At 37.7% G+C, this 25,753-nt stretch overlaps 1 long non-coding RNA gene across 1 annotated transcript in view; it reads right to left on the reverse strand.

Moving 5' to 3' along the window:
* LOC131983536 (uncharacterized) overlaps nt 1–24,329 on the reverse strand; it is a 261,818-nt gene extending 237,489 nt beyond the window's left edge. Inside the window, exon 1 of the long non-coding RNA XR_009395472.1 lies at nt 24,242–24,329. This is a non-coding gene — a long non-coding RNA (uncharacterized LOC131983536). The remainder of the gene's footprint in view (nt 1–24,241) is intronic.
* Between the last annotated feature and the right edge of the window lie 1,424 nt (nt 24,330–25,753).

Consider the following 25,753-nt stretch of genomic DNA (forward strand, 5'->3'; position numbering starts at 1 on the left):
CTTGAAATTCACCTATTAACTGTACTTCAAATGATACAGCTGTTTCATAATTCAAATGGAAAAATCAAAAAGACAAGGAGTTATTAACACCTTTACCAGGTGTAATGGAAAAAGTGATTTGTTAGAGGTCTGAAAATAGGTCCTCTTTCCCTACCTATAATTATAGCTTTGAAACATATTATCTTACAGGTATGGCTTCAAAAGTGTCTCCGGCTCGGTGCTAACAAGGCCCGGTGAAACTCCAAAGAGGCAGGCAGAAGCCTTAATTACACAGGTGCATATATTACTGCATATCAACCCCTGCTGCTCCAATATTAATTATACTGTACAACAGAGATCCTCCACCACACATTTCCTGCAGGCTTGGACTATTACAAAGTTAACTTTCTCCCACTTTAATTCTGAGTCATGTACAGAATAGTTTTAATTCCTCCAATTACGACATAAATACCAGAAACTGCAGAGAAGAAATGAATCAGCGTGCACAAATAACATGCCAAAGTGACAAAATAATAATAATAATAAGTGTTGGTTTGATCAGTGGGACAAGATGAGAAACAATTAAAATAATATCACACTTTTTGCACAACATGTGTCCACTCAGAGGACTCTGATATGAGAATTAAAAAAAGGTATGAAAATGAAATACGACACAGACAGAACCGTCATCAGGATCTTCAGGATGTAGTAATTTTGTGTCTTTTTTTGGGTAATTTTGTGTCTTTTTATGGTCATTTGTGTCTTTTTGTAATAATTTTGTGTCTTTTTTGTGTCATTTTGTGTCTTTTTTTGGTCATTTTGTGTCTTTTTTGTGTCATTTTGTGTCTTTTTTTAGTAATTTTGTGTCTTTTTTTGGTCATTTTCATACTGCCTCCAGCGGCCGCCAGGTAATTTGAGTTTGAGACCTTGAAAAAACATGAGAAATGAATGCTGGTCATTTTTCAACCTTGTTGTGCATTAGAAGGGTTAAACATGCTTCAACAAAGCAAGAACTGTAACACTTTGAGTAAATATTCACCCGTTTTCTCCATTATTTATGGGGTGTAATCAAGCTCAAACTAATTGTTTTTACAAATTAGCAGATTCTGTTTATGAATATGCAAACACTTTAAAAGAACATGTGACTTTTTATAAAGTATGAGTGCAAACACAAACTCATCAGGATCTTCAGGATGTAGTCGTATAGATTTAATCTAATATTGGGTTTTTGCAATCTTGAATGAAATGTAGATAATAATAATAATAATGTTTGTCCTTAAAATGATAGAACATTAAACACGCTTTAACAAAGCAACGATGTACTGCAAGAACTGTAATATTCCCCAATTTTCTCAATTTTTGGAGTGTAATCAAACCCAAACAAATTTTTTTTACAAATTAGCAGACTCTTCTGATTCTTCTGTTTATGAATATGCAAACACTTTAAAAGAATATGTGACTTTTTATAAAGTATAAGTGAAAAACTCAAACACAAACTCATCAGGATCTTCAGGATGTAGTCGTAGCAATAATAGATTTAATCTAATATTGTTTTTTTGCAAACATGTTTGTCTTTACAATTATAAAACATTAAACATGCTTTAACAAAGCAACAATGTACTGCGAGAACTGTAACACTTTGGGTAAATATTCACCCATTTTCTCCATTTTTGGAGAGTAATGAAGCCCAAACAAATTGTTTTTACAAAGTAGCAGATTCTGTTTATGAATATGCAAACACTTTAAAAGAATATGTTAAGAGTCTTTACAATTATAAAACAGTAAACATGCTTTAACAAAGCAATGATGTACTACAGATTTCGTTTATGAATATGCAAACACTTGTAAGTGCAAACACAAACACAAACTCATCAGGATCTTCAGGATGTAGTTGTAGCAATAATAGATTTAACCTAATTTTACCATGTTTGTCTTTAAATTACAAAACATTAACACACTTTAACAAAGCAAGAACTGTAACACTTTCACTGTAGCAGATTCTGTTTATGAATATGCAAACACTTTAAAATAATATATATGTGACTTTTTATAAAGTATAAGTGCAAACACAAACACAAACTCATCAGGATCTTTGGGATGTAGTCGTAGCAATAATAGATTTAACCTAATGTTGGGTTTTTGCCATCTTGAGTGAAATGTAGAAAGATGTTTGTCTTTAAAATTATAAAACATTAAACATGCTTAAAGACAAAGCAATGATGTTCTGCAAGAACTGTAACCGTAACTGTAACTGAGTAAATATTCACCCGTTTTCTCCATTTATGGAGAGTAATCAAGCCCAAACAAATTCTTTTTACAAAGTAGCAGATTCCGTTTATGAATATGCAAACACTTTAAAAGAATATATATGTGACTTTTCTTTATAAAGTATAAGTGCAAACACAAACAAGGACCACACAAATCCACACGTATGAAAGTAAACCACACCTAAATATCTTGTGCAAATATGAGCAAAGTCAATTTCAGCCGGGGTCGTGCATGGTGATGCTCCCTCTGATATTGTAGTGGTCACGCTCTGTGTGTGTGTGTGTGTGTGTGTGTGTGTGTGTGTGTGTGTGTGTGTGTGTGTGTGTGTGAGTGGATCCAGCCAGGGGAGTTAGTGCAGGGTGGAGTTGGGATGGGGGGCTGCTGGATGGGCCGAGGGTTTCTTTGAAGTCTGGATTCCAATTAAACCCCTGACTGAGTTCTAAGCGCACAAGAAAAATGACTGAGGTACATGACATGGCCAGGTCCCCTCATCCAGCCAAGCCTTTCCATTTTAGCCCCTTTGTCTCCCTGCAGCTCCTAATATTTATGATCACCCCTCCTGACATAACCCCCACATCAGGCCTAGCACCACCCCAACACAAGAAGAAGAAGAAGAAGGGAAAAAAAACTGGACGGGACGTAAAAACAAGAGTCAGAGCCCGAGGTTTCACTGCAACATAGAGAATATTTGAGAAACGTCCACACAGAAAGAAAGAAAGAAAGAGGGAGTAAGATGAGGTCAAAGAGGAAAAACAAGAAGATGGAGAAGACAAAGAAGACAAAGAGGAAGAATAACCATTAAGGATTTAAAAAAAAACCTTGGAATTATTTTCTCAAAGTGTTCACATTTCTTTTTTTCTGCCCGTTTAACACATTCCCGTCGCTTCCATTCACCTAACAGGAAAAATGCAAGAAAGAATTCTAAAATAAAAAGATCAAACACAGTCAATTGTAGCGTGTGTAACAGAAGCAGACTGGCCTATTAGAAGACACTTTTTATGTCAATAACAAGACAAATTCTGTCAAAAAAATATGCTTATTCTTTTTTTTTTTCCCCTTCTTCTTCTTCTTCTTTTGGCGAGGAGGAAAATGTGAGCTCATTCTGCTTTTGATAAGAATTTCCTAGAAATACACACAACTAGCACATCTGATGAGACGTTATCATTTTTTACTTAACAAAGCGGAGCAGCAGCAGTAATTTGCAGTAATTTAGATTCTTGCAGCTCGCCCTCACACTGAGAAACACACGTATGGAATGCCAGTTTACCTTAGACAGCACCACTATACACCTTTACAAAACCCAGTATCTGGCTGCTGCTGCTCACAGTTTTGTTTTCTCTTGAAAAAGTGATGGTAAAAACGTTGAAGGTGCACCTTAGCTGGGGGACATGTTTTTGTTGAAAGCGAATGGAGAGAAATGGTTGATTTCAGAGGTATCAGTCCTGCAAGGCAACCGCAGGCAATTCATACAGTACCTGACACAATGCCTTAAAACACACTGCAGCTTTTCTGGTTTTATTTCTGCACATGAATTCCATTCACTCACGCACTCTGAGCAACACACAGCAGATAACGATACATACTCCATAATTCATTCAGCGCTGAATTTGATTTCCTTTCCCTCTTTCTTTCTTTTTTTTATATATTTTTTTATAAATGTACACCCATGCAGCACACACACACACACACACACACAGCCTCACTCCCAACCACACAGACATACAAAGTGCAAAAGTGCACGCATGTATTGTTTCCCCCCTTTCGAAATGAAAAAGTCAAACATATAACAAGTCAAATACACACACTAAACACACAAACATGCTCCGGAATAAAATATTGAAAAGTGTCACAGACACCTGGTCAAATGCTCGTATGATTCCCAAAGGAACCAGCCTGAATAAACTACTTCCTGCGGGAGAGAGAAAGAAATGGAGGCGGCAGAGAGAAGAGCTTTATATGATGTGTGAGATGGAAGCAGGAGATGGGACGAAGGAAGCAGGAAAGGGTTAAAACTGGGAGCCCGCAACCTTTTATCACACTGGAGGGAGACAGGGAGCTGAGAGGCGCAGAATGGTAAATATTTCAAGATGATAGGTGACATAAACAAAAGGTTTACTCTCATTCCCACTTTTTAAGTTGCAAAAATTTGGGGCTGGTAATTCATAACAGCAGTCGAGGCTGACACACTAATACGGCACTGAAGAATAGGCCCCTGAACTCAACACGGGGGGAATATCTGCCTCATAACTAAATCTGTTTCCTCTAAAAGTCAGCCGTCCTGATCACAGGAGCATCAGGGTTATTTGTTAAAACATCAGCGACATTAGCTTCTTCTAACTGACACTCAAACTGCAGTATAGTCGGTTTGAATGTGAATTTAAACAACACATGACATTTTAGAGGTACTTTAAGTTATAGGTTAAAATAAATTAAATGAAGATTTATGAATCTTTGAGGAGAAGTAAATCAAACTTACACTTTTTTATCTTTCACTAGTGCTGCCAGGAATCCTGGGATATGATACTATCATGATACAAGGGTTAAAAATCAGTATATTGTGATGTAAAGTCATGGAAAACAATTATTAGACTATTGTTTTCTTCAATTTCTTGTTCATTTTAATGTCTGGTACAACTAAAGGTACATTTGTTTTGACAAATATAATGATAACAACAAAAATAGCTGATAAGAGTTTAATTTAAGAGCTGATATCTAGACATTTAACATGGTTTTATTGAAAATAACCAAAATCATTATCAATAAAACAATGTTAAATGTCTAGATATCAGCTCTTAAATTAAACTCTTATCAGCTTATTATTATATTTGTCCAAATAAACGAACCTTTAGTTGCACCAGGCATTAAAATGAACTATAATCTTAAGAAAACAAGGGAGATCTAATGATTTTTTGGGGATTTGCATTTGCAAACATCACAGTCATGGCACAACTTTATGTGCAATCTGTGAATCTTTGCATGCAAACTATCAATTAAAAATGTGTTTTTGTTTTATTTATCAAGCCAGTATGACAACCCTTTTGATATTTCCTTCCACCTCCATCTCTCCCTTATTTCATTGTTCAGTTCTTTACTCTTGAACTTGAAGAACTTGAAGAACTTGAAGATCATGATACAAGAGTTAAAATTCAGTATACCGGTATTGCGATATACAGTCATGGAAAACAATTATTAGACCACCTTTTTCTTCAATTTCTTGTTCATTTTAATGTCTGGTACAACTAAAGGTTCATTTTGTTTGGACAAATATAATGATAACAACAAAAAATAGCTGATAAGAGTTTAATTTATGAGACATTTTCTATGGTTTTCTTGATAATAACCAAAATCATTATCAATAAAACCATGTTAAATGTCTAGATATCAGCTCTTAAATTAAACTCTTATCAGCTATTTTTGTTGTTGTCTAAACAAATGTTGTACCAGGCATTAAAATCAACTATAAACTTAAGAAAACAAGGGAGGTCTAATGATTTTTTGGGGATTTGCATTTGCAAACATCTCAGTCATGGCACGACTTTATGTGCAAATCTGTGAATCTTTGCATGCAAACTATCAATTAAAAATATGTTATTTTCAAGACATGACAACTCTTTTGATATCTCCTTACTCCTCCATCTCTCCCTCATTTCATTGTTCAGTTCTTTACTCTCAATGTGTGAACATGAAGAACTTGTAGATCATGATTCAAGGATTAAAATTCAGTATATTGCGATATACAGTCATGGAAAACAATTATTAGACCACATTTTTCTTCAATTTCTTGTTCATTTTAATGTCTGGTACAACTAAAGGTTCATTTGTTTTGACAAATAACAACAAAAATAGCTGATAAGAGTTTAATTTAAGAGCTGATATCTAGACTTTTAATGGTTTTATTGATGATAACCAAAACCATGTTAAATGTCTAGATATCAGCTCTTAAATTAAACTCTTATCAGCTGTTTTTGTTGTTATCATTATATTTGTCCAAACAAATGTACCTTTAGTTGAACCAGGCAAAAAAAAGAAGAAAACAAAGGAGGTCTAATGATTTTTCACAGTCATGGCACGACTTTATGTGCAACCTGTGAATCTTTGCATGCAAACTATCAATTAAAAATGTGTTTTTGTGTTATTAATCAAGCCAGTATGACAACTCTTTTGATATCTCCTTACTCCTCCATCTCTCCCTCATTTCACTGCTCACTTCTTTACTCTCAATGTGTGAACTTGTGTGAAAAAATATTAGACCATTTCATTTTAATGTCTGGTACAACTAAAGCTACATTTGTTTGGACAAATATAATGATAACAACAATAGCTGATAAGAGTTTAATTTAAGAGCTGATATCTAGACATTTAACATGGTTTTATTGACAATGATTTTGGTTATTATTACTTTATGTGCAATCTGTGAATCTTTGCATGCAAACTATCAATTAAAACTGTGTTTTTGTGTTATTAATCAACACAGTATCACAACTCTTTTGATATCTCCTTACTCCTCCATCTCTCCCTCATTTCACTGCTCACTTCTTTACTCTCGATGTGTGAACTTGAAGAAGTTGGAGATTGTTTTAGTTGCTATAAATGAATCTCCTTGCTGTCTCTGCAGCCAGCCGGGCCTCTCCCCTGTCAGAGACACAGCACTCGGCCTCTGCTCCGTGTCAGAGAGCAGTCTGTCAGAGCGCCTGTGAAAGCCAGATAACCCTTTGATGGAGAGTAGCGGTGGTTATTGTTGTCTGTACCCTCCACCTTCCCTCCAACACATATGAAGATTTATTGAAGGAGAGGGCTGAGCAGCGGGAGCCTGCACTAACATGGCAGGCCACGATGGCAACAGGAAAGGAGGCAGGAAGAACAGAGGCGGGAGGGAGACGCAGCAGGAGGTGATGGGGACTCCTCTGACCCGCCTGGGGAGGACACAATGCTCAGGTAGAGCTGACCGTCATTATCTGGCTGCTGAGGAGGACAAATAATCACGGGACGGCTTGTGCTGCACGTCTTGCTCCAACAAAGGACGAGCAAGATGAACAAAAGAGAAGAAGAGTGTCTCAAAAATCACAGGAAGTTATTTAAAACGCTGTTCGGTAAGGAGGAGTGTGTGGATCGGCCGGAGGAAATGCCAAATCCTAAAATACTACACGTAAAAAAATGTATTTTTTCACATCTATAAAATCATGAGTCCAGATTTTGTTTGCAATAATTAGTCAAAGGCAAAACTACACTGATGATGATGCATGCTGGAGGATAAATAATAGTGCAGCATTAGGGTTAAAGTTTAAAAAGGCCCAATAAAAAGGAAAATCATGATGCATTTTTGGCATGTTTGCAGACTTTCTGCACAGTTTTACTGCAAAATCACAAGTGAATAAAGGTAGATTTAATATGAATTTCATGATTACTACTTTTGTGTAGAAACAATCAAATTAAAGTGGGATTAGTCTGTTGAATGTATGATATGTAAGCCAATCAGATATGCTAATTTATAATATTTGGGCCCATCAGAGAAGCTATAAGCTGATATGTATGAATATCTAGTGACATATTTTACAAACTGTTCATCATTTTTAATTTCCACGTGTTTTTACAGCATGTTTTCTGTATCTGATCCTAAATAATCTATCTGTTTGGACACTCTTTCTGCACACTTTTACTGCAAAATCACAAGTAAATAAAGGTAGATTTAATATAAATTGAATGATTCCTACTTTTGTGCAGAAACAATCAAATTAAAGTCTGTTGAATGTATCATATGTGAGCTAATCAGATGCTATTTTATAATATTTGGGCCCATCAAATAAGCTATAAGCTGATATGCATGAATATTTAGTGACATATTTTTAGATACTGTTCATTTTTAATTCCCACCTGTGTTTTCACAGCATGTTTTCTGTATCTGATCCTAAATAATCTACTAATGATGTAAATTCATGTTGATTATGGCTTTAGAATATCTTTCTTGTTCTTTTTTAGAGGATGCTAAGTGAGGTGAAGCATGTGAGAGCAGTGAGAGGACAGAAAGAGAAATGAGATAAAGAGACAGACAGACAGAGAAAGAAATAAAGAGAGAGAGAGAGAGAGACAGAGGAGGAGAAAGCACATCAGCGACTCATAGTGCCCTCTTCTGCTCGCAAGCTGCATGATACAAATAGTTTTTCTTCCTTTTTGATCATCAAAAAAAAAAATACAAGTGTAAAGCAACTGATACAATACAAAACCCTGCTTCTTTCTTTACACTTCTGCATAATACATTACAATTTATACCCTTATTTCTATGCATAATTTAACAGGAGTTTTTTTTTTTTTTCATGTTTGTATCTGATCCACAAGCATCATCTCAGTCATGGAACAGAAACTATGATTCCAAGACATAAACAGGTACTTTATAAACTGAGAAGACTGTCACTATTAGAATAAAAATGGCTGCTTTGAGCCAGCAATGATGCATGCAGGTCATGCACAAAACAGGGCACAATAATATAAAAAATCAGCCGGTTTATTTTTCAGTCAGAGAATCGGGGTATCTAGCTGTAAAATCAGCAACAATAAAAAAGAAATGTGGACACAGAATCATGTCTAAACCCTGGAAACCCTGAGCTGGCTCAGTCCAGATGCAGCACTAAACCCCAGCTGAGCAACAACAGTTAAAACCTGCAGGAATATGATGAACATCTGTGTCTTCCTCTATATAAATCACTAAGTAGTCGTTCAGTACAGTTAGCCTGTATGTCCTGCAAATGTCCACAACGCAGCCATGAAAACAGATCATTAAGCTATATGATTGGCTTGTTTCTTCACTGTATTTGTGCATAATAAACTGTGCATCACACAGATAATATCCCTTACATTTACACCTCTAAAGGCCCTTATACATATATAGCTCAGACTACAATGCATAAAAAGCATGAAATAGTTTTTTTTTAATTATCTGGTGACACAATAACAATGCCATTTTTTTTTATTATACATCATATGTAACATTCATAAGCTATTCTGCAATCCAGTGAATTGCAAATGACTCAAGGATGAATATTCTGCTCATGTAAGAAATAAACAAACATGCAAAGAAATTGCAGCTATTGATGTTATTTGATTGAATGCAGCGTATTGTGTCACTCATTGTGTCTGCATACAAAGAAACAATATATTGTTTCACGCCTGCACATGATGCATACAGTATATAGTATATATAGTGTGTGTGTGTGTGTATAAGTGGGGTCTTCTTCCCTCAAATGTTAAATGTGTACACAAGACAGCGATGGCGACCAGACATCTGTGGGGCTGTGAAATGATGACCCATTTTTAAACCCATATTTGATTACCTGGTTTTATTAAAATTGGATCCAAAGAGACCCGTTCCCCATTTGAATTTAATGAAGGCTGTGTGGCTGACAGGAGGCTTTTGATTTATATACTGTTATTAAATCCGACAAGAGAGCCAGCCAGGTAAGCAGGAGGAGGAGGAGGAGGAGGAGGAGGAGGAGGAGGAGGAGGTGGAGAGGAGAGAGGAGAGGACCCAGAATCCTGGCCCTGCACCAGGCACAGCTAGACTCCAAGTCCGACAGCCCTCCTCCTCCTCCTCCTCCTCTTCCTCCTCCTCCTCCTCCTCCTCCTCCACCTGCTCCACTCTGAGGAGAGCAGGAGCAGAGAACAGCCAAGGACACATACTGTGTGGCACCCCTCTCTCACATCCCTCTTCCTCCTCTGATACCTCTTCCATTATTCATATTAAAATACAGACTGATATAAAGATGAATAATAAATGCAGTCAACACAAAACAAAAGCTGGCAGAGCAGCGCTGTCAAGGTGGTCACTTGATAGAAGAACCACAGCGTCTATTCTATTCGTCTTAATAAACAGACTTTATTTAACACATAAATTAGATCATTCTATTCTTTATTATGGAGATGCAAATGATGATATCTAATTTAGTTTAACCCTCTGGAGGGAGTCCATCTTTTTATTGAAAATACATGTTTATTTACAGTTTAATTTAAGAGCTGATATCTGGACATTTAACATGGTTTTATTGATAATGATTTTGGTTATTATCAAGAATGTAGATGCACAAATGACTAAAAAAAAGACACAAAATGACCAAATATAGATGAAAAAAATACTAAAAAATATGCAAAATGACAAAAAATGGATGTAAAAATGATCAGAAAAGACACAAAATGACAAAAATAATATCTAGACATTTAATGGTTTTCTTGATAATGATTTTGGTTATTATCAAGAATGTTTCTATGACTGTAGATGTACAAATGACTAAAAAAAGACACAAAATTACCAAATATAGATGAAAAATGACTATAAAGATGCAAAATGACCAAATATAGATGAAAAAAATACTAAAAAAGATGCAAAATGACAAAAAAATGTATGTAAAAATGATCAAAAAAGACACAAAAATCATATCTAGACATTTAATGGTTTTCTTGATAATGATTTTGGTTATTATCAAGAAAACCATGGAAAATGTCTGTAATAACTTTATTGATATATGATATGTGGACAAGCTGAGAAAGCCAGTTAAAGTTCAATCATAGGAGCTTTCACAGTGATATTTATGTTTCTAGACCATTTTAAAAATGTGAATTTTCTTTCTAGAATGAAAACTATTACTAGTTTTAATATACATGCAGATAGACTGTTTTGTAGTTTTATTATTTATTATTTTTTCTTCTGTTCCATAGACACCTGTGTCTTTTGTTTGTATTTTGGGTTCCTGGCAGCTTTATACTTTGTTAATTAAAATAAAATGTAGTTTGTGTGGAGAAAAAGGAGCCATGCATGTAAAAACAGACAGAAAAATGCTAAACAGAGAAAGAAATTAATGCAGAGGAAGTTGACAAATTTGGACCAAAATCTCCTGGACTTCACAGGTTTATTGACAGGTGCTGCAAAATAGAACAATGCATTTAAATAAATAAATAAATAAATAAAATATATGTTGCATTCTAAATACAGCCCAAATCTCATCTTTTTTTCCTTTTTTTTGGAGGGGAGATATGTGATACCCTGAAATGTGAGCCCTGAGTGTATTTCCTCTTTGAAACTTCAAAGCCAAAGTATCTGTCTGCAACACATTAGCACACTTACTGTAGGAGATCCTCACACTTAGAGTCCTGCATGGGCTGCTCTGCTACAAATCACAATCATTCACCTGAGCTAAGATGCTGCATGGCCACAGCCTTCTATGACAAAGACAGTCGCCCAAAAAAAAAAAAAAGAAATAAGGCTTTGTGTGATTTTTCCTCCCATGTTCAGAGAGGAACATGAAGAAACACAAAGGATCTCTGCTCCAGCTGCAGACTAGCAGCGTTTACCTGCAGGTTAGCGTCCACACTAGACAGTTTGGAGAGTTGAATAAATTATTATACAGTAAAATAAAACTGGTGGAAATCATAAAAAGGAGGAAGACAAAAACACTGAAGAGAAAAGTCTATCAGATTTCATCCCTGTGTGCCTTTTTTTTTTTTTTTTAAAGCTGATTAGATAAGTCTCTTTATCTTTAAATGTGTTTTCTATAAATGCTGTCATTTATTTCGAGCATTTCAGACAGCATGAATCAAAATGTCCTTGATGTTTGCTTAGTGATTAATATTGTGAGGATTTGTCATGCAGTGCTGCACAATTAATATGGGTGCAACACACTGAATGTCTGCCTGAATATCTATTATAAAAGAAAAACGGGTGAGGATTGCATTTTGTTTTTAATGTTTTGCTCAAGCAGAGCACTGCTGTCATGCCTGCTTTTTTTTTTCAGGATGTCAGACAAAAAGAGAGGAGAGAGATGGAGAGGGAGGGATCCTGGAGGAAGGGGAGGTGGAGGGGGGGAGAAGAGGAGAGATGGAGGGGCTGCTGACATGCACTTGTCTCCAATCTCTTCGAATCCATTGCACAATTCATCTGCTTTGTCTCTACTGCCACGGCTGAGGACAATCAGACCAGACGCCCATTAGATTCCTCATACTGCCCCCCTATGCACCCCCCCCCCCCCCCAACCCCCCCTTTACCCCCCTATCTACCCCCCCAACACCTTTTTTTTCATGTGACATGCTGACTGAAGGAGAGGCAAGGCAATTCACAAGCCTCCCCAAATGGGGAAATGTCAGGAAGGGAACCCACATCAAAACCACGTTGTCATGGAGATACAGTATGGTCCAGAAATTACAGACTAACACATAGGCACTCAGGATATACAATACACACACACACACACACACACACAGGCTTTTATGCACACCCTGATAAATACAATGCTTTGTGGATTTTTCTGTGTTTTTTTTTTTTTTTTTTAGGCAAACAATACATCTACAGTAGAAAGGAGGAGAAAAGGCAGCGTTTGTCTCCTTGCACTCCTTTTTTTTTTTTTTTTTTTGCTAAATTACTTTTATATTTTGAGATAAATATATTTGAATGGAGGTATAAAAGAAAAAATTTGCAAAATATTTATTTTGGCCCAAAACCCATAATTTTCATATTTTTAACCCAGAATTATAATAGTATAATTTCAGTCATAACAAGCATTGTGTTCAAATTTATTTAAAAAATTTTAAATCATGTTTACAATTTATAAGAAAAGGATTATAATATATATTTTTAATTAATATGCAAAGATAATTAAATTAATAAATTGATTTACTTTTTTTAAAAATCTCTTTTTAGAAATAAATACATTTAATTTAAATTGAAGTAAAATCTGATTTCAATGATTTCGACAATTATATCAGGAGATAGAATAACAGTGAAACGGGCTGGATTAGAGCTGCAACAATTAGTCGATTAATCAAACAATTATCGATTAACAAATGAATCGTCAACTATTTTGACAATAGAATTATTGGTTTGTGTCCAAATTCTCTGATTTCAGCTTCTTCAATGTGAATATTTCTGGTTTCTTTGTTCCTTTATGACAATAAACTGAATATCTCTTCGAGATTTGAGGACGTCATCTTGTGGTTTGGGAAACACTCATTGATATTTTTATACATTTTATTGACCAAACAACTAATCCATTAATCGCTTAAATAATCGACAGATTAATCAATTATGAAAATAATAATCGTTAGCTGCAGCCCTAGCTTGAGTTAGTCGCTTTAGCTCTTTAGCTTTTGAGAGTTTGGATGCAAAAATTGCAACAGAAATGGCTCAAATTGAAGCAGATGAGTAAAGAATTTACCAGATTTATAGATTAAAGATCTGATAATTATAGTAAAACATGTTCTAACAAGTGACTCTATATATAATAATCCTGTTTCTGGTCTGGCTGTGTAAACAGGGAGATTCTCCAGCGGGTCATGTGACCACGGTGCCGATCCTGTTATCAGACAAACGGCGTCCCTGGAACGTTTGGCATTTCGATGATCTCTCCTCACACACACACATGGAAAAAAAAAAAAAAAACCAACCAGGAAGAAAGAGTAAAGGGAGAAAAAGACGATTTTTTAAAAACGTGCTCCTTCACCCCACTTGTTTAGGAGGCTGCCAGCTCTTTGCTCCGGCTTTTTGAGGCGAAGTGGAGCGTCTCTGGCCCCGGTGCAGCCATCCTCCACCCCAGCAGCCATATTCATAGAGCAGCAGGCCTCACTGGGGTCACTTTATTGAGGTTACTCTGCTCTGCACTACATAAAAAAGAGGAGATTGAGGGATATTAATGGTAAATGTGGCATAGTTACTGCCGTAAAACCCCTTCTTTGCCCTCCCTTTTTTCTTTGTTTGGCCAGAGGAGCTGAAGGCTTAGGGATAAAGGTACTGCTCAAATCATGAGACAGGGATAAAGCCAGGGAGAGATAGCCAGCTCTGACCCAACGACAGAGCAGTGGATAATTAAAACACCCAGGGCCCCCGAACTGCCCTCATCCATCTCTCCCTTCTTTTTCTCTCCTTTTCTTCCTTTTGCTCACAGACTTAGCCTCTCTCTCTCCTCCTCCTCCTCCGGAAAACACACACACACATTCTTACATTCTCAGATAACAAAACATACAAGACGACACAAATGCATTTTGAGATGATGTTGGGTTTTTCTAGCGGTGCGATCCGCCGATGACTGGTCCTCTGGGTAAAATCTACAGAAGCGGAAGCACACGTCGCTCCCACTGGCTCTGTGCGATCTGTTTATTTTTCATTTGTACATTTTTGAGGATCATGAATGATTCCTGTTTTTATCTGATTACTCCCAGACAGTCTGCCTCCACTGCCTCATAAAAACACAAAGGAAAAAGCAACAAAATGGCACACAACCATGTAGTCCTTTTAATTTAACAAATGTCCTTTCTGCTTCTGCTTATATATTTTTTTTTTCTTCTTTCTTTTTTCATTTTTTTTTTATATTACTTTTCATTCCTGCATTAATACTGCCACAGTTTATATGGATAGATAAATAAATCTGGACGGGAGGATATTACTATTTATAGGAGGTAGTAAATGGGCTTTTCAACTAGAATATATATTCATTCTGTTTGGATAAAAACATCAATTAAAGATGAACGGAGGAGGAAATTAAGCAGAACCTATAAGAAAGGCATGCACGCCAGAGAGAAGATCAGAGAGTTTCTCCACACCAGCATGAAGAAAGAAAAAAGACAGCCATGTCTGTATATCATCTACGTATGGAGCGACCAAGCCAGGGACAGGGCATGTGTGTGTGTGTGTGTGTGTGTGTGTGCTTATGTCAGGTGATCACAATGTTCCAGCATGAATCCAGCTGCTGTGCAGGCTGTGTGCAGGCCACACTGCCCTCTCTTGGTGGCTGCTGCACACTGCTGCTCCACATTAAACACAACAACAATTAGATCATCAATTAGATTCTTTTATTCTTTTTCTTTTGTGCAATTTAAGCTGCACAAAGAAGAAGAAGAAGAGAAAAAAAACGGTGTTATGCAAACCTTTGCATGCTACTTCCTTTATGATTTACCCCCACAAATATTTCCTTTGCTTTCATATTTGATGAAGTGTGAGCGGCTGGTTGAAGCAGAGCTGGCTCCATGTGTGTGTGTGTGTGTGTGTGTGTGTGTGTGTGTGTGTGTGTGTGTGTTTGTGTGGTCGTTGACCTGGCAGAGAGCTGCTCAGCGTCCCACCAACAGCCAGTCAATGAGGATGTGTGAAAGCGGTGCTGTGACGGGGAATAGCAGCTCAGAGAGGAACCCACACATCGTCCAGCCTGAAGTCATTACAGCAGGCCTTTGATTTCCACATGCAAGAACCTGAAGGTTGAAGAACGATGTGTAGCCGGTTCTCCACTGCTGTGTTCATGTGGTACTAGATACTAAAATGTTCACCTCGATGCCAATACTCAGGAAAATATTCCATACTCGATACCATTTTCGATACCACCAGGATAAAAACAAAGACCCCAAAATTTAACAGAAATGAAAAAGAAAAATGCAACATGTACAAATGAACAGAACCACAGGTTAAATATTTATGATAAACAATTGTGCAAAAAGAAACTGCAACTATGATAACAAGCTTCAGATACTTGATACTTTAGAAAATTAGTATCGTATCCGGAACGTTTTAGTATCGATACTTTTTTGAGTATCGATACTTTTGAAAACCCTAGTTACGATACTACAATGTTCAACTCGATACCGATACTCAGGAAAATATTTAATACTCGATACCACAAGGATAAAAACAAAGACCCCAAAATTTAACAGAAATATTTTTATTAACCCTCTGGAGTCCACCGGAGCACGACTTCTTCATTTAATGTAATTTTTTGTTTGTTTTTGTGGGGGGTTTTTTATTGTGTGTGTGGATTTTATTTTGTTTTGATGCATGTTTTTTGTCTTTTTTTGTGTTTTTGTCCGTGTTTTTTGTCTTTTTTTGTCTTTTTTTTGTCTATTTTTGTGTTTTGTGTTTTTTGTATATATTTTTTAGTTTTTATGTTCTTTTGTGTGTTTTTGTGTGTTTTTTTTGTCCAAAATGTTGATCCAGTTTTATAATAAAAAAACAGGTGTGCAAAAAGAAACTGCAACTATGATAACAAGCTTCAGGTCTGAGGTAGTGCAAAAAATAATAAATACAATAAACAATAACAATTAGAACAATATTTTGTATGCTGTGCACAATATTAGGCAAGCTTGATAAATAAGTCGACTTTTCTCTGCTTCATTCTGGGACTTCAAGAGAGAAAATAACACTTTTCATCGATACTTTTGAAAACAAGTTTCCGGATAAAACGTTTTAGTATCGATACTTTTGACAACCCTCAGTGGTACGGCTGCCCCACCACGAAAGGACTGATTTGAAGAGAAAGAGGCCAAAGTGCTAGCGCTGATGAATTTTGAATGTGTTGAAGATGATTTATTAGGGCACTTAAAAGATCTGTAGGATGTCCTTCACACCCGGCTCCCCCTCTAATAGACCCCAGCGTGGACAGAAACTGTCTGCACCAACCACGCCGCTGTTTACAAAGCCAGAAGAGCTTTCATTTTACACATTTATACATATGTTTCTAAATATAATAAGAGTATAGAGCGTCTAGACTCTAGAGTCCAGGAGCTGTCTGCTCTCTGCAGGATTGAGATTGTGTTGTTGTGCTGCAGCTGAAGAGGCCGGTCCAGGGGTCAAAGGGCGTGGGAAAAAAATCACCTGCTGTTCAATGACCCGCTTGGTCAACTGCAAGGTTTGTCTGGATGCAAGATTTATCCATTAAATGATTAGTTGTCAACTATTACATTATTCACCAGCTATTTTTCATAAGTGATGAACCAGTTTGAGTTCTTAAAGTATTTTCTGGTGTTTTTATTCCACTATGACAGTAAATGTATCATTAAAATGTGGGAAAAAACAAGACATTTGGGTTTTTTTAAACACTGACTTCATTTTTTGCCATTTTCTGACATTTTATAGACCAGACAACTAATCGATAAATTGAGCAAATTGTTATTTATCGACAGTGTAAATAATCATTAGTTGCAGCTCTACCTTGCTCTTTGCATCTTTGACTATTTTTCCAATCAACACAACAGAAAAATGCATATAAACTTTTTACATCCATGCAAGAATCTGTCCTCCAGTTTTAAACTCTTCCTGTCTCTCTGAGCTCCTCGTCAGGTAAACTAAACTTATGTAAGTGTATTCTCTTGTTTTGCATTGTCTATTTATGTAGTTCTTACTCATATTCACATCAAATTAGGTGTATACCTCCTCTTTAAGGGCAGCAAACAGATATAAAGAAGGTTAGTGGGAAGTAAACACTGCCAGCGGTCTATAGATTTGTTTTTTTATGTCATGTTTGAGAAAAGGAGCTACAGCAAAGGTTGTATTTATATATTTATTGTTATTTCGACCTGAAGTCTTAGCTTATCTTAGTAAACTATTAACGACATTAAAATATATCAAACAAGAGGGTGTTAACATGAAGCAGTTTATATTTAAATATAAAGCAAATCTGCAGCCTTAGAAAAGGAAAACAAAAAATTTGATTATTATTTCTGTATTTTTATCATTTTGAGCAACACCAGTGAAACAGTGTCACCTCAAAGTGGAGTGACTGACATTAGAGCTGCAACAATTAATCAATAAATCGAACAATCATGGATTATTAAATTAATCATCAACTATTTTGATAATCCAATAATTGGTTTGAGCAGATTTTTTAAAGACAATAAGTCCAAATTCTCTGATTTCAGCTTCTTCAATGTGAATATTTCTGGTTTCTTTGTTCCTTTATGACAATAAACTGAATATCTCTTTGGTTTGTGGACAAAACAAGAGATTTGAGGACGTCATCTTGTGGTTTGGGAAACACTCATTGATATTTTTATACATTTTATTGACCAAACAACTAATCGTTTAAATAATCGACAGATTAATTGATAATAGGGGTGCACCGATTTCCTAAATTTTGCGGGATCGGACGATTCTTTCTCCGCAAAGATCTGAAAGTGCATCTGCACGTACGCGTTCTTTTACATGACTGTGTTTTATATGTATGTTGAACTATAACGAAACCAAAAACTCAGGACACTTTATTATTTATGGTTGCAGTTCTTTTGTTAGTTTGTCCTGTAAATTGTTGCTATTTATTTTAAGTTAAATATCTTATTAATTACCTCAGACATTGTGATTTCCTTTATTTGTTAAAGAAAATACTGCTGTTATTGTTTTTCAATAAAATAAGATTCAAACATTGAAGGTTCAGCTGTGAGTTATAAAAAAATCGGTATCGGCCAAAATCGGAATCGGAATCTGCAGGTCAGGCTTTTTAAAAATCGGTGATCGGCCAGAAAATTGCAATCAATGCACCCTTTATCGATAATGAAAATAGTCGTTACTGACATGTAGCACCTTTTCTGGCGTGCAGTGGCACTGAGTGGTGCAGCTCCCTGCTCACCTGACTCTGGCAGCAGAGAGGGTTAAAGTCAGCGACAACGGATCTAGCAGCTTTACTCCCCAGAACAGCCAGCTTACACAGATAAGTGGGCCAGGCTGGATAAGCCTCACTAAAGTATTCTATTACAGTGCCAATTACCCCTTGGTAAATAATATGGGAATGTAGAGGAAGCTATGACAGGAAGTGGAATGTGTGCATGCAGGGAGTCTAAATAAAAAATGTTCTTTTGTTTCCCTAAATAACATTTTAAGTCCCAGACGTTTTAAGGCAAAACATAGCATATGTTTTTTTGTCCTCAGAGAGAAAAAAATGCAGTTTTATTGCATATTGAGTGATATGGCTCATGATTAGGGTTGTCAAAAGTATCAATACTCAAAAAAGTATCGATAGTAAAACGTTGTATCCGGATACGATACTCATTTTCAAAAGTATCGATACCTAGCCAAGGAATGAACACTGAAATTGAGTTATTGTTATTCTTTTTAATCAAGCTTGCCTAATTTTGTGCACAGCATACAACCTCAAAATATTGTTCTAATTGTTATTGTATTTATTTTTTGCACTACCTCAGATCAGAAGCTTGTTATCATAGCTGCAGTTTCTTTTTGCACAAATGTTTTTTATTATAAGTATCGAAACTAAAACGTTGTATCCGGATACGATACTCATTTTCAAAAGTATCGATGAAAAGTGTTATTTTCTCTCTTGAAGTCCCAGAATGAAGCAGAGAAAAGTCGACTTATTTATCAAGCTTGCCTAATATTGTGCACAGCATGCAAAATATTGTTCTAATTGTTATTGTTTATTGTATTTATTTATTTTTTGCACTACCTCAGACCTGAAGCTTGTTATCATAGTTGCAGTTTCTTTTTGCATAACTGTTTTTTATTATAAAACTGGATCAACATTTTGGACAAAAAAAACACACAAAAACACACATAAAAACACACAAAAGAACATAAAACCAAAAAAAAACATACAAAAAACACACAAAAACACAAAAATAGACCAAAAAAAAGACAACAAAGATGGACAAAAACACAAAAAAGACAAAAAACACGGACAAAAACACAAAAAAAGACAAAAAACATGCATAAAAACAAAACAAAATCCACACACACAATACAAAAAAAAACCCACAACTGTTTTTTATTATAAATATTTAACCTGTGGTTCTGTTCATTTTTACATGTTGCATTTTTCTTGTTGTTCAAAATATTTCTGCACAATTTTGGGGTCTTTGCTTTTATCCTGGTGGCATCGAAAATGGTATCGAGTATGGAATATTTTCCTGAGTATCGGATCGAGTTGAACACTTTAGCATGGTGACAACATTATTCTCCTGACATGAAGCAGGAGATGACAGCCAGCAGGTGTTTCTCCCCCCATGGAGCCTCCATGTTGGGGCCGAGCCGGGCCAGGCTGGCTGCTCTCCATCGGGGCCGGAGCTCCTCTCACAGCAGACACCCACAAACTGGGTTCTCTAATAGGGACAAATTGGCAATGTCTGTGCGGGCCGGTGCTGTGTGCTAGGAGCTGTGAATTGATAGTGATGCCTAATGATCCCCCTGGGTAGATCAATACCAATAATCCTCTTTCCCGCCTATCCTCCTCATTGACTATAGAGAACCTGGAAGAGCTGGAAAACTGCAGCCCAGAGTGACAGGGCCGGGAGTTCAAGGCCAACTCTCACACATGCACACCAACTTTCACTTTACACACACACACACGAGTGCAGCCAGAGGCCAACATGGGGACCTTCCTCAGACACTAACATAATATTTAAAGACCACAGACGATCCGAGCGGCACATTTGCAGAACACAAACACGCAGACGGTCAAATAAACACACAGCAACACTCACAAACAACAGCAACATTCCCCACAAACTGTGAGAATCAAATCAAAGCTGTGCTATTCTAATGTACTGGGTGATCAATATTTATTTTCCTTTTATGCATTTATTAGTCTGCTCAATTTCACTGGCCAGTGGGGCCTACTTTATATCAATTATTTGTAAAGCAATGTCGCCACAGGCTCCAAAAACTTCAATTGAGACGTGGTTTGTAACAAAGCAAATCTGTTCAGTTATGCAATTACACAGCATATTCAATATTTTTTTTTTGCTGGGTGTGCTGTTTAACAAACAAATCCTGATGCACCAAACACAGCTTTCTTTATAGACGTCACAGTGGAGTTTAAATTTAAATTTCTCTCCGTTTTTCTGATATTTCAATTATGAGTGATTAAAAAAAAAAATCCTTATTCTCACAGAGAATTGGAAGCAAATGCTAAAAATATATTATTACTTAAGGCAAAATGCAGAAGCTAGCTGTGAAGCTCAGGATATGTTGAGCAGAGCAAGGGGTGAGGTGAAGCATGCAGTCCCAACGGACCTCTGTGTGCACGAGTGTGTGTGTGTGCATGTGTGTGTGCATGTGTGTGTGTGTGTGTTTAAGCTCCGCAGTCATAAAGCCTCACATCAACCTCGTGCACCCCGTGGTCGGCAGCTGATTACTCCCACCAAACACATCCATACACTTTATCCCAGCTGTCACAGTGCATACTCATTACCCCCTGCACCAGCCAGCTGACTCCACACGGCCACACCCGCCTGGACTCGGCTCCGGGGCCACACGGGGGACGGCTGCAAATCATAAACTAGAAAAATACATTTACAAATATTCTCCTCTGTCCTCTTTCCCCCGAATTCACCACTTAGTGTTGCAACGTTGTGCTCGTTTCAACTGGGAATGTGAGTCTAAAAAACACTAATTCAGTCATTTGATATGACTTAAAATCAAGCTTATTTGCCCTTTATCAGGCAAAGAACCATATTTGGTATCTATAACAGGTCTCCTCATAGAACCATATGGGTTTCTACATCACAGATAGTGACACTGTGGCATCTGACCAATCAGTAAATCATACAAGATTCAAGCTTTCCTTTATTGTCATTCTATTAAAAAAAGTATACAACTAAATTTACGTGTGCTTCCCATATATAAGGTGATTAAAAAAGACATTCAGACATTATGCATATGGTATAAGTAGTCTAAAAAGATAATAAATAGTTTAAAGGTGGTGATGAATGCAAATGATGTGATATTGTCTATTTGGGGTTGCTGTGGGAAAGAGACTATAATAAATATCATAATAATAATAATAATGACTCAATTGACCTCGATTTGCAATATAAAAATGAAACATTTTGCAAAAACTCTTGTAATATCCTCCAATAAGACTTCAGGGTTGACATTTTCCATTTCCAGGAGTGGCCTATAAAGGGTTAAATCCTTTTGAAAGTAGCTTTATTTGGTCTTTCTGTTGCTTAAATCTATAAATTCCATAAATATTCCATCGACTCATCACGATGTCTTCATTAACTATTGATTCCGGTGTCAATCAAGTCAATTCTTCCACTCGGGGAAGAAGCAAATCATGACCAGATAGACGAGACAAGCATCAGGCGAGCAAAACTGAATCTGTGTAGAACATCTGGGGATCGATAGCAGCGAAGAGAAGAAAGCTAGTGTGAGTAACGCAAAGTTTAGTGAGATGAGGGACGTATCTGTCTCCTCAACAAGCCCCCGGACCGCCCCGGCCTCAATCAGGCAGCTATCCCGATTGTTACAGGTGACTGAAGTGTGTGTGTGTGTGTGTGTGTGTGTGTGTGTGTAGGGGGGTCTCTATCATTGCTGGGGTGGGAGATGACAAGAGTGACACACTCCAGCTCCTGTCACACAGTAGGTGTTTCTCCATAGAGACCCAGGTGTCGTGTCTCAGATCTTTTCGGCTTCATAAAAACACTCTCTGCTTTAGCCGGAGCATCAATCGATGAGATACTCCGCACGCTTTTACTGCCGCCACACACACACACACACACACACACACACACACTCAGTTTAGTGCTCCGTGTTAAAGGCCGTGACAATTTAGATCAAAAGGTAAGTAAAACCATAGCATATTTTTATAGTTTTTTTAGGGGAAAAACCAGATCTGGCAGGAGAGACAAAATGTAAACAGACAAACTGTTGCCAGACGATGAGAAGAAGAAAAAAAAAGACTTGAGACATGAAGAAAAGGAGATGAAGGTGCAGTAATCGTCCCTGTGTGATCCCATAACCCCTCTCTTCATCCAGCTACAATGTGAACAACTCTCCAACAAAAAAAACAAAAAAAACCTCGAAAAATCTTGAGCTGCTGCCAGCAAGAGTCACCAAATATTTTTTTTACCTCAATTTAAAACAACAACATGAAAAAAAATCTTTGATTTAAAAGAAAAAGCAAAATTCCCCAAACAATTAAAGCTATTGCATTAAATAAAACACATCATTTTGCTGTGTTAAATTGGATTCGTGTCGAGGTTTAACAGGCTGTTAAACATCAGCGAAAAGATGTCAGAAATATACATGCAGCTAAAATATGTAAATATGATTAAAGTCAGTGCAAACTCAGTTTTTTTTTACAGATGTAGTGTTGTAATCAAATCAAGCAGAAAAGGTTATTTCAATCAGTGTTTGTGAAATGAGTGTAAAAGAAAGAAAACTTCAAAGAGAAGCATGATGCCACTGTCTCATCCCGACTTGTTCCTCTTATTGCCCCCCCCCCCCACCCCCCCACCCCTCCTTGTTCTTGCCTCCCACTAAAGCAAAGTGCAGCGCTTAAACAGGAGCATTTAATTCATTACATCATTATGTCATCTCATACTAATCTGCGCGGTGGCCTCCACTGCTTTGACATGCAAATGGATTAGAAAAACGTCTGGGGAGGTAAAGGGGAGGAGGGAGGGGGCAAAACAGCAATCATCACGTCTTGTCAATGGGGTGAAAATATGCCCTGAAGCTGCTCTACCATTTTTTTTTCTTCCTCCTTCTCTTTAACTGTATTTTTCTATCTGCTTTTTTTTTTCTCCCCTCTCCTCTTCCTCTTTCTCTATCTTTGTCGGTGAATGCCCCAAACAAAGCAGCGGCAACATCACACCAAACGGCGGCAATCTGTTGAGGATCAGCCTCCCTATGGAGAACATATAAACAATAAAGCGTGTGGCACACACTCACGTCGAGCCCCCTCCCATTTACACATGCCCCTCATCTGCATATTCACAAAAAGGCCCCTCTGGCTCTCCCCCTCATCAGCAAACCCCTCCCCACAGCCTCATCAGCACACGCCGCCGCTTTGAGAGGCGGGCGGGCGGGCTGCAACGTGTGCCGGCTGGGACCACACACACACACACATGCACGCACACACACACATGCATGCACAAGATCAAGATGATGCACAAACACACACAAATGCACAAAATCAATTTTTGCACGCGTGGTATATACAAATGTGCAATGGCAGAGTAAACAGAGAAATCAGAAGGAGAGTTAGTGAGATCTGGTGATGTGAGCACTGGCCATGCTCATCTAATTTCCACCCCTCCTTTCCCTCCTTTCTACCCTCCTCCTCCTCCTCCACCTCCTCCTCCTCCTCCTCTCCTCCTCGTCTCTCTCTCCTCTCATCATCAGGTACCTGGTGACGAGCGGCCCGTGATAATCCACAGCCTCTAACCAATCAATCAGCAGCATCGTAATCAGCAGCGGAAGAAGAAGAAGAAGAGGGAGAGAAAGAAGAAAAAAAGCACCATAACTTACCCCGGGTCGCCTCCAGTCTGCTCAGCACCAGTAGAGCTCTGGTCAGGGCTTTGGCTGCAGCTATGTGCACACTAGTTCACCACAAATAGCAAAAAATACTCAAGATTCTATCCTCAAGCCTTGTTTTTTTTTCTTGCTTTTTTTTTTTTTTTTTTTAAATCTAAATTGATATTTTTCACTGCATCATAAACATGTAACCAACATATAAAGCTCTCCCCCCTCCCTTTTCCTATTTCAGTCTGACTCTCACTCTACCTCTCTCTCTTCCTCCCTCTGTCACTCTCTCTCTCTCCCTATTTCCCTCTCTCCTCCCTCAGTGTCTGCCTGTTGCAACAGTGTGGACATATACACACCATACAATGGAGATATGTGTTGAAGAAGCATGCATCTCTGTGCAGAAGATGGGAAAAAGGCTCTGTGGTGTGATATCCTGCAGATCTGCTGGACCCTGTGTGTGTCTGAGTGGGGGGGTTAGTGGGTGGGGGGGGTGGGAGGGAGTAGAGAAAGCAAGGGAGGGTCAAAGCTAAATGTTCTACAAAGAACAGGGGGACCGAATTTACTTTTTTTTTCTCTTTGAATCAAACACATATTCCCTCCCTCCTCTTTCTCTTCTATTCAACCCCCCCCCCCCCCCCTCGCTTTCTCCCCCCTCCCTCCCCCCCACGTACTCCATGTTACCCCCACCCCATCCCAAATCTCCCCTCCTTCTTCCCCATTTCTGCTCATAGGCATTCCCTCTCCAGACATCAGCATCCTTTGAGGGGGTTAGCTGTCTCTAGGAAGAGGAAGAGGTAACGCCGCCTAGCAGCCTTGTACATTTTGCCTTGAGGGTGAGATAGCTGGAAAAGCCATGTGCTATCATCATTTTTTGAGGTGTGCAGGAAAAGTAAAGACAAGAAAAACATACTGGTTTTACACAGCTCCCCAAAAGATCTGATGCTGAATTTAGCATAGGATTACACAAAACCTCTCTTGTGAACCCTCTGAACAGAACCCCCATTTCTACTCTTTCTCTGTGATTCCTCTCCTCCCCCTCACCAAAGAACCAGATGTAGAAACTCCATACAACCTGCAGCTAGGGCATGGTGCCTAAGTTTAGTTCTACAATAGAGCTCAACCAAACAGGCACACGGAGAATGAAATGTAGCAACATATTGCAACTGTTCAAGGAGTCTCTCCGTGGAGATATTTCTACCAGAGTACACAATGCGCTCTGTATTTTTGTATCCGTGTGCATGCAAAGAGCTCTGAGACTGTCCTGTTGTATCAGGAGGAGACGCTTGAAGGTCCAGAAAGCGTAAAGGACACAGTAAAGATGAACCCCGTGCACTTAGTACAGATGTTACGATACAATTTATTTCCTCCCAATACCGATTCTGATACTTGTGCTGTAGGTATCGGCCGATACAGAGTACCGATCCGATACCAGTATGTTATAAAATAAATATCATACTACACCTGCATGACTGATATGATTATTGTAGTGGTCAGGTTAAACTCTTTATAAAACAT

Source organism: Centropristis striata, chromosome 2 (genome assembly GCF_030273125.1).
Source record: "Centropristis striata isolate RG_2023a ecotype Rhode Island chromosome 2, C.striata_1.0, whole genome shotgun sequence".
Taxonomy (NCBI): domain Eukaryota; kingdom Metazoa; phylum Chordata; class Actinopteri; order Perciformes; family Serranidae; genus Centropristis; species Centropristis striata.